The sequence below is a fragment of the Lepisma saccharinum genome, chromosome 2 (genome assembly GCF_977018435.1).
Source record: "Lepisma saccharinum chromosome 2, izLepSacc3.1, whole genome shotgun sequence".
In the NCBI taxonomy this organism is placed as follows: Eukaryota; Metazoa; Arthropoda; class Insecta; order Zygentoma; family Lepismatidae; genus Lepisma; species Lepisma saccharinum.
The window spans coordinates 147,695,115-147,705,850 of record NC_139230.1 but is presented as its reverse complement, the minus strand read 5'-3'; positions in this window follow the sequence as shown (position 1 = coordinate 147,705,850).

The following is a 10,736-nucleotide window of genomic DNA, read 5'->3' as shown; positions in this document are numbered from 1 at the left end:
TCAGTTTTACAAGTATATCACTTTCTTGGACTAAAAGAAAAGGAACATCAAAGCTTTATTCATGTTCATGTGTAAAAAATTAAAAGAATTCTTCAATACATGGATGAGATTTTTTTCTGAGCTCTACCTAGGCCATTATGAGCTGTTAATATGATTATTATTGAGTATCATTATCAAATAGATACAAATTTTAACACTAATTTTTACTCAACTCACTGCTTTTAACTTCTTTAATGCCCTACACTGAGATTTGTTTGGATTAAGTGTTCTTGGAAAACCAATCATGCAGCAAAGTGAAAGTTATTAAATATGACCATTTAAAATCTAAAAGGTGAAACAAACTATGAATGTCTATTACTTCCTGTTAATACATTAGATATGACTTAATAAGTTTACATGAAACAAAGAGAGAGAACTTTACATGCCAGTCATTTTGACCTTGCAGTCAATGAACTAACAACATTTTTTTTCTCTTACAGATGTATAAGTGCATTACATCGTGTGTTGCTGAATGGTGTGGTTGTGTTCATTTTACTTTTGAAGGTATCAACTGCATTTGCTAATTTTCCACTGCTATCATGTGAACTTTTTGTGGAAGATAAATAAGTACAGGGAAATACTTAAGGTTCTAAGATCCTTTTTCAGTGCAAGATATATAAACGTTAAAGACCAAAGAAAATGACTTCTTAGTGATATTGTTGAAAATATTATGAACAAGTGAAACTTACTGATTTTCAATGAAATTCAAGAATATGGGATTTGGTGTTTTGCTCAAGGTATGTTAAAAACTCTCTAAGTATATGTGTCCGTGTCCTATTTGTGATCTCCTTTTTTGAAAGCATATGAATTTTTGTTTCATAGTAAACAAGACAAAAGTAAATATGTCAGGTCAGTGATAACCAGTTGCGAAGCATGACATTTTTAAGTAGTCATTGCAAGATTTGCCAAGCGTGAGGGTCAATCATTCAACTTGGTGTGGGGGGGGGGTTCATTCCTACATTGGTAAACGAAACTTTCTAAATAAATGATAAAATTGTTAAATCTCTCTCTCCGAAATTCGGATTGTCTCCAAAATTTGGGAAGTTAAACTAACTAACTCCCTAGCCTTCTTAAACCCGAAGGTTCATGGCTGCAGCAACACAGGCCTTCCATCTTTCCCTATCTTGAACAAGTTCAATATACTCTTTTCCATCCCTACTGATTTCCCTTAGGTCCATCTCAACGTTGTCCCTCCATCTTCGTCTTGGCCTTCCTACAGGTCTCTTACCATCAGGTCTCCCAACAAGAATCCTGTAAACTCCTCTTTCCTCTCCCATTCGTGCCACATGGCCTGCCCACCTAAGTCTTCTTGATTTAATTATTCTAATAATATCTGGACATGAATACAAATTATGTAGTTCTAAATTATGTAACCTTCTCCAATAAGGATCTTATTTTCAAATACTCTCAATTTATGTTCCTCTTTCAGTGTAAGGGACCAAGTTTCACATCCATATAATACTACAGGCAAAATTACTGTTTTGTATATTTTAACTTTTAGTTTCTTAGATATTAAACGAGAAGACAAAAGTTTATGAAGAGAGAAGTAACATGCATTTCCTGAATTAAGCCTACTTTTTATTTCCTCTTTAATATAATTTTCATTTGTTAATATTACTCCTAAGTATTTGAATTTGGAAACTGGTTCAAACGAGTTGTTATCAATAATTAGATTTTGATTATTACCTAACACTTGGTTTCTGCCTATAAGCATATATTTAGTTTTCTCTTTGTTAACTTCCAAACCTATCTCTTTAGCAGTTTTGAAAAATATTTTAGCATTATTCTTAATTGTATTCACATCATCCCCCAGTAAGTCTACATCATCTGCATATGCTAACAACTGAGTCACACCATTTAATTTTAGTCCTTCTTTAGTTTCTTTTACCTTCCTAACAGCATATTCTAAGGCAAAATTAAAGAGCAATGGAGATAATGAATCTCCTTGTTTTAACCCATCATGAATTGTAAATTTGTCAGACATATTAATACCCACACGAATTTTACTTTCTGTTTCACTGGTGCATATTTTTATCATACTAATAAGCTTCTTATGTATTCCAAACTCTACTAATATATTATATAATTTATCTCTTTTGACCGAATCATATGCTTTTTTGAAATCAATGAATAGCTGATGGACATTTTGATTATATTCCCACTTTTTTTCAAGTGTCTGTCTGATGTGAAAAATTTGATCTGTAGTTGATCTGTTACGTTTAAATCCACATTGATAATCACCTATAATTTCATTAGCATATGGGGTTAGTCTTGTTAAAAGAATGTTAGATAATATTTTGTATGTTGTTGAGAGTAGAGAAATTCCACGGTAATTATTGCAGTTCATTTTATCACCTTTTTTAAACACAGGAACAATTATTGATTCTTTCCACTGTTGAGGGATTTCTTCTTTATTCCATATTAAACAAATTAATTTATGAATTTGACATATTAATGAATTTCCACCATATTTAATTAACTCAGCTGGTATTAAATCAATGCCAGGTGCTTTGTTATTCTTTAGCCTTTTAATAGCATCTTTAACTTCAGTCAAGTTAGGTTCTGGAACTAAAGGTTCTGCTGTGTGGACTTCATTTACTTCTGATTTATCTCCTACATGGACATTTTAAAGGTCATTAAAGTAGTTCTGGGAAGTAAAATTTGCAAATCAATATTTTTAAATTTTCCGGAATCCTGATATTTTTTTTTGCCATTCCTAGGTGAAGGTAAGATGTGCTAGGAAAAAAGTTCTGTCTGAGTAAGTATGTTTGTCACCTCGAGAACAAAAATCTTGATCAGTCTTTCATTTGTAAACACAGTAAACACAAAACAACAGGATGTACTTCATGTTTCGTAAAGCAAGAACATTTTTTTCCGAAATCAATATTTGAACCGCAGGATCCAAAACAATTGAAAGGAGAAATACTATAAAGCAAATACAATGGTTCCAGAACTGCTTTTTTTTTCAGTTCTTTATAGCACTAACCATGGGGAAATTTATGCTTTTCCTTACTTATATTTTTTTGTGCACATTCATTTATTCTGTGCAAGTTATTCTTTGCAAGTTGTGTTTGCGACATTCTTCGATATGTGTATTTCTCTAAAAAAAATCAAGAGCGTTGCATGCTTTACAGTGCTGGACATTCTAAGTTTCCTCTTGATGTCACAGAAACCCTGCAGTGTTTGTAAACCAGGGGGCTGAAAAATAGGTCTCTTATGATCAGACCTTCAAGAGTGGGGGAAAAGCAGTCGAAGGACGTTGGATTCGCACACCTGCTGTGATGACTTGACTCGCCTGACACCATTGCACTCAACAGGAAACATAACGGGACAGTTGAGCATGGGGGGGTAGGACTGGGCTCTCCTTTCAATGTGCTAAACTTAGCGAATCTGTTGCGTATTTCTAGCTGTTTCATGATGTCACATGACTAATTTTGCACAAATGCGTGAATATTCTGACTTATTTTTTACCTTTTCTCTAAAATATGTAAAAAGCAATATTTTTAAAATTTTGCTTTGTCATCACTGCATCTCCTGATGACCGGACCACTGGTGATAACTCACTTCAAATTTCATCATCACACTCAGGGACCTCTGGATGACATAGTGGATGTCCTTAATTATTCAGAGACAGAGGACAAGCAGGAACAAATGATTCCTTAAAGATTTGTTTCTATAAAAACAGTTCGCTAGTAGGTATACCATACTACCATATTGGTAGTTTGCAAATGTTCGAGTTATTTTGCTGATTGTAACAAAGCATGTGCCCAACCCTGTGGCCGAGTGGTTAGCACATCGCGCTGCGACGCCAAGGGTCCCGGGTTCGAATCCCGGTCGGGCTTGGTTGTTTGTGAATGTCCATTCATCAATTTCATCATTTCATCACTCATCCCCATCTTCGCAAATTAGCCAAGAGGCACAAAACGCGAAGTAAAATAAACTAAATCAATCAATCAACAAAGCATGTAGAATGTACCTTTAATATAGACCAGATTATAGTAGAACAAATATAATATGTTTGGTCTAGTCAATTGGATTAAATTAGGAGAGTTAGAGGATGCAGGTTGTATCCACGAATCTTTTGGAGAGGATATTTCATTGAATGAGTGATTAGATGGCTGTTGAGTATGTTATCATTTATTAGTTAGCAACTTCAATAGTGTCAGAAAGCCAGAAATGAAAGGGGAAAGTATTTTCGGGGGAGAACAATAATCAGCTTCTGCATATTGGTATTTAGTTGTAATATTGTCAAATGTATTCTAATTGGAGGGATTGAGCATTTATGTTAGTGCAGAACATGTGCAGCTATTGCATATAGTAGTAAATTGTCTAAGGTATTCCAAGATGGGATTGAGAATTAAAGTTATAGGGGTACAGTATCTGTTGTAATTGAGCATTATAGTATGTATAATCATGTAACTATGAAGAAGAAGAACAAATATGTTTGATCAGTGGTGTAGCACAGTTCTCTGGGCCCCCCCTGCAAATAAAATATTGGGGGCCCCCTTAGTGAAAAAAGATATTGAGATGATGGCAGTGGGATGGACGTACAATAGTTAGTTACTCCTTCCCTGTTATTAAATAAATTAACTTTTACCGCAAATACCCTGCCTTTCCATTTTTTGTCATCAACTTAAGCTATATATCAGTGTAGTAGTTTCTCGAAACTAAATCAGGGTGGTCTGTACCTCTGATAAATAACAGTAATGATAAATAACTGGAAGAAATTATAAATATTTTCTCTTGCTTCAATGCAGTGGCACAGTCAGGATTCTTTTTTGGAAGAGGGGGAGGCTTCACGGAACCAAATATTTTGTTCGTGATCTTAATTTTTAGTATAAACATTAAAAAAAAATAGGTTACATGTACACATATATTTTAAAAATATATACTGTATGGTGAAATTGTTTAAAAGATGGTAACACTCCTCTTTTTACTTCGAGGTGGGTGTGCCTTCAACCCCAAAAACTACTCAAGCAAACTTATCATTTCAGTTATGGGGGTTGAACTGGACCTCTAGATTGTCGATGGTGACCTAACATCATAAAGTCAATTGCAATCTTCTACGAAGAAATAGCAGCGGACTCAAGTTAACACGACACTGCACAGAAAGCCCATATGCTGAACAACAAATTTATTTCACATAAAAAGAAAACATAGTACATGAATACTACAGCTTTGCGAGTACCAACAGCCAGCCCACTTTGAAACACGGATTGCACACCAAACATCGTGCACTGCTCACAGTCTGTACAGCAAGTGTCTGACGTGAATCACTCGACCCCCGCTGGTCATCTGTTGCCATTTGGCAGTGCTGCCCTCACACAATGGCGGAATTTACATGTACTGCACACCTTATGGTCATAAAGTCTTGAGAGATAGATAATAAAGCAGCGATGGGACTTTGATCACTGAAAATTTGTCACTCGATGAATTGGAAGGAGTGGACTCATCCCCGCCAAAAAAGGGTTTTGCCGTACGGGCATGGTGCTTAATTCTGGTGTTAGTGGACCTCAATATTATTATTCATAATTTTAACTATGCCAATTCTTTTTGATAGACCACTGATATATTTTTTAAGACTTTTTCATGAAACAAGAATCATTTTGTAAATAGATCATCAGTGCTCGAAGAGTGTATGTGAGGGGTGGAGTGTAAATGACACGGGGGAATACCATCCTCCCAACTAAGAAAAAATTATAAAGCATCTCCCTAGCTAGGATAATTTCCATTGCATAAGCTTGCTCCTCCATCTACTGCATTGTCTTAACGTTGATATGGATCTTTCCTTCTATCCCCTAAGTCAAAAGAAGCAAATTCGCAGCTAGGAATTTTCACTGTGAACATTGTATATGCTGTATACCCTGCATGGTGGAATAGGAACCTAAGGGTAAAGGTGTAATTGCCCCTGGGCTCCACCTCCTACTGAGTTTTTGGGCCTTTTTGAAGTAAAACGTAAGAGGTGTGGACAGTATGGGAAATATATCTCGGATCTTATTTCAATTTCATATTGGGGCTTGGGGCCTCATTGAAAATATTTGGTGGGAAGTTACATTTTAAATATCACGTGTAAAACTAACATTACTGGTGAAAAGAAAGATCAGGAATTATCAATTTTGTTTGTTTAGATATCGTGTAACAATAAGGCATCCACTGGTTGAACAACTGAATCTTTCTACTGGATTCATATACTACAACAATCAGACAGACAAATAGACAGCTATAAAGGTATGAGATGAAAGAATTTTCCTATCAATTGCCATCTAAGAGCAAGTAAGTTAATTCTGCACTTCGGAGGAGACCTATGTGTCAAGTTAGCCGGGCCCCTCTGGCTGAGACAATGCGTCACTGTTTCTTATCGCAGACGTCGTCATATGATATGTTTCTGGGAACCAGATTTCTGTTTCGTAAATCAATTTTTTAAATAAGCAACACTATCTGTTGAATTTCTGGGATTATATAAAATTTCAGGAGCACAGAGAAAGAACATTGTGGGGCCCCTATACTGCTACACCACTGTGTTTGATAGTTTGTTGTTGATCACATAGAGTGAATTTGAGATTCCTCAGGTGCCATGTTGTATGCATGTTGAAAGTTATTAAACCTTGTTTGTATTTTTTTATGTACAGGATGTATTTTATTATGTCTATCCATGTTTTCACTTGTACCTAAGCATTCCAAAATCACTTGGGAACGTTTCATTCTGGTGCTGTGTGGACAGGATACAAGTGAATCAAAGGATTTGTATAATCAAGTTACGACGGAATGCTTCAAGGATAGCCTCTGCACATATGTGGCACGATTTCATGCGAAGTGCATATTTCATTCATGAATATTCAGAACTGAACTTGTTTACATAGAGATTGTACATTTCTCATTCTATCAGAATGTGTTTATCTGGTTGGAACAACCGTACGTAAATACTGAGGTTCTGTAGATTTCTCTTGGTCACAAAGTTGACGGATAACATTCGGGGCTGAACATTTACTTTGATACTTGGATCCATCACCGTGTCATTAGTAATTTGTACAATTCCTTTTAGTGAGTTTCACGAGGAAACTGAAGACATTGACAGTTATGTCTTAAGGTTCGAGCAACTGTGCGTAGCTCAAAATGTTTCTGAAGAGAGGAGGGTTCCTGTTCTTCTTGCAGTTATGGGTCCAGAAGCTTTTAAAGTTTTACGTAATGTTACTGCACCCAAGATATTTCTCAGTTGTTGTACAAGACAATTAAGGACAAAATGCTATGACATTACAGGCCTAAAGTGAACAAGTTCACAGAGAGGTTTAAATTCATAAAATGCATTCAAGTACAAGGGGAATTGGTTTCTCAATTCATAGTTAGGTTGAAACAGCAAGCTTCAAAATGCATGTACAATCAATACCTTGAGGAAGCTCTTGTGGAACAAGTTATTATAGGATTGCAGTCTGATACAACACACAAAAGATTATTATTCGAAACTGATTTAACTTTTGCGAAATGCCAGGAATTATCTTTACAGCTTGAAATGCAAGAACATGAGGTGAGATTATTCTCAGATCCTAAGCATACAAATTTGTATGCATATCACATGAAGTCTAGCTCTACTTCTCATAATAAGCCCGATAATTCATCGAGTACTAAAGAATCATCGTATTCTCAAGTTTCATGTACGTTGAAGAAACGTGGAAAAGTTACACACGAAAAATCTGACATTAGTCAGTGTGACAATTGTACTAAATCTCATGCACTAGGATGGTGTCCAGCTTGGAATTCTCTCTGTAATTACTGCAAATGCAAGGGACATTGGAGTAGTAAATGCAGAAAGAAACAAAAGATTAAAGGTAATAAATCTGTGAAGAAGGCATCCAGAGCACACCTACATTATGGAAATACTGATGAGGAGCTTCCAGATAACGTAACAGCTCTCACGCTAACTCATTTAAAGGCAGAAGCGCTCATTCAACATTCTGTATTAGCTGGTTCAGCTGAACTACATTCAGTAACTTCACCGTAAAGTTCGGCAAATAATGTATTTTCTTCTGAATATTACACAATTAGCTTATCTATAAATTCACGAGTTACCAAATGTGAGATAGATACTGGTTCAGCTATTACAATTTTCAATGTACAACATTTCGAACAACAGTTTCCGGAATGTACAATTTCTGCCACAACTATCAGACTTAAGGGAGTCAACGATGGTTATGTACAAGTTGTGGGACAATCTACAGTTATACTTGATTTAAATGATCAACAGTTTTCATTACCAGTGATCTTATGCACAGAGCAATTAACGTATCCACTCATAGGATGATCTTGGTTAGATATGATCAATCCTTCCTGGAAGAGATTATTATTCACCAACAACATATAATTTTCTAATACTACAAGCTTGGGAGCTGCTACAGGAGCTGATACAAGTTTAGGAGCAAATGCACCGAAGGTTATAAGTGGACTGTCATCTACGTGGCCTCCTACTTCTGCAGTCTTGGAAAGGTGGCACGTTGATCATTTCTATCTCGTGGGATGCAAGTTCCTTATCGTTGTTGATGCATACAGCAAGTGGACAGATGTATGGCCAGTCCACACCCTAGATACAAAGGAGACTGTGCATTGGATCTTAGTCATGTGCACACCTAGGCGTACCTAAAACTATAGTCTCCGATAAAGGTCCGACTTTCACGTCACTAGAATTCCAACAGTTTTGCCAGAAGTACGGTATTTCTCATGTCACATCTCCACCATACCATAGTCCCAGTAATGGTCTTGCAGAGAGATACGTATGGACAGTGAAGAATAGTTTAAGTAAACTCCTACACGACAAACCAAACATAAGTGCTTTGGAATTAGATACAGAAATAGCCAACCTTCTTGCTAATCTGCACAACACACGTCTTGGTGAAGCAGAGAGTTTGCCCTCTGCCTCTGTGTTGTGGTACAGACCATGTTTCTGGTGGGAGGATGACACCTTAGCCAAGTCCCAAAGGGATGTAAACTCATCTTCTTTCAAGAATCGTGGGAGACACCGAGAAGATAAACAATCCTTTTCAAAGAAGAGGTATCAAAAGAATGACGCAGTGTGGGTTCAGTCACCAAGGCACGGAACTCCAAATCATGTTCCAGGTGTAATAATATGTCCGGTAGCAGGAAGCATCCTATTCAAGGTCCTATTAGAGGAAGGTACTATGAGGGTAGTACACCCTAGATGGCTTCAGCGGCGTATGGTACCGAGAACAGACACATTAGCTGACGGCAAAATGACAACACCCCAGATGGAAGATGAATGCAAGACTGAAGCTACCCCAACTAGTTCTCTTCCAGCTGGATCATCAAGGACTTCAACCCCTCAATCAAGGAGATCGACAAGAGTTCGACATCCACCTGACCGATATGGTTACAGGGTTACCTAATGATTTCTGGTTTAGGAGTATTTTGTATGTCTTTCTTGTTCAGGTCACTAATGTTATAGTGACCTTAATTTTTCTTGTTCACGTCACAAATGTTATTCTGACCTTCATTGATTTCATTTTTGAGCTGCTTGGAGGAATGTTGTGATTGAGCATTATAATATGTATAATCATGTAACTACAAAAAAGAAGAACAAATATGTTTGATAGTCTGTTGTTGATGACATATAGTGAGTTTGAGATTCCTCGGGTGCCATGTTGTACGCATGTTGAAAGTTATTAAACCTCGTTTGTATTTTTTTATGTACAGGATGTATTTTATTTCGTCTATCCGTGTTTTCACTTGTACCTAAGCATTCCACAATCACTCGGGAACGTTTCAATATTCAGTTTTTACATATTGATATTTAGTTATAAATTGTCAAGGGTATTTTTCTAATGGTGGAGTGAGTATGAAAGTTATGGGGGGAGGGGAAAATAACCTGTCTTTTATATTTATTTATTTGATGTAATTGATGGAGAGACACTCACAAAAACATCCATGCCCATAGATGTCCGCCAGATTTTTTCCAGGGAGGGGCAAGGAAGGTATTTTTTTCAGGGGGGGGGCAAACAAGGCACATTTTCCAGGCATAATTTCTACATTTATAGTGTTGTTCCCTCAAAAAGCATTGCTTAAATTTGAATTTATCATATTCATGCAATAAATAACACATATTATTGTGTCTGAAATGAAATTGTATGAGTGAAATATCTAATTTTTGGTTGACTTTCATTTTCCAGGTGGGCCATGCCCCCCTTTGCCCCCTTTCTGGATGCCCATGTAGACCATGCCCACACTGGGATTCATCCCTGAACCCCTGGCTTCGTAGTGCACTGTGCTAACCACTCGGCCATGGAGGTTGGCATCTTTTTTAGCACATTGATATCTAGTGATGGATTGTTGAGGGTGTTACCAGAGGGGTTAAGAATGAAATTTAGGGCAGGACAATACCCACCTTTGCCTACCAATTTATTTTTGAGGATATTCCAGGGTGGGATGACCATTAAAGTTAGAGGGGACAATATCCAGTCTTTGCATATTGATATTTAGTTGTAAATTTTGGAGGGTATTCTTTGGGAGAATTGCACATTAAAGTTGGGGAAGGGGGGACAACAACATGTAGCTTTTGCATATCAAATTGTTGTTGAGGGTATTGTAAGAAGTAATTAGACATTAATGTTAGGGGAGAAAATATCCAGCTTTTTCTATTTATATTTAGTCATAGACTGTCAAAGGTATTCCAAGGATTGAGTATTAATTAGGAG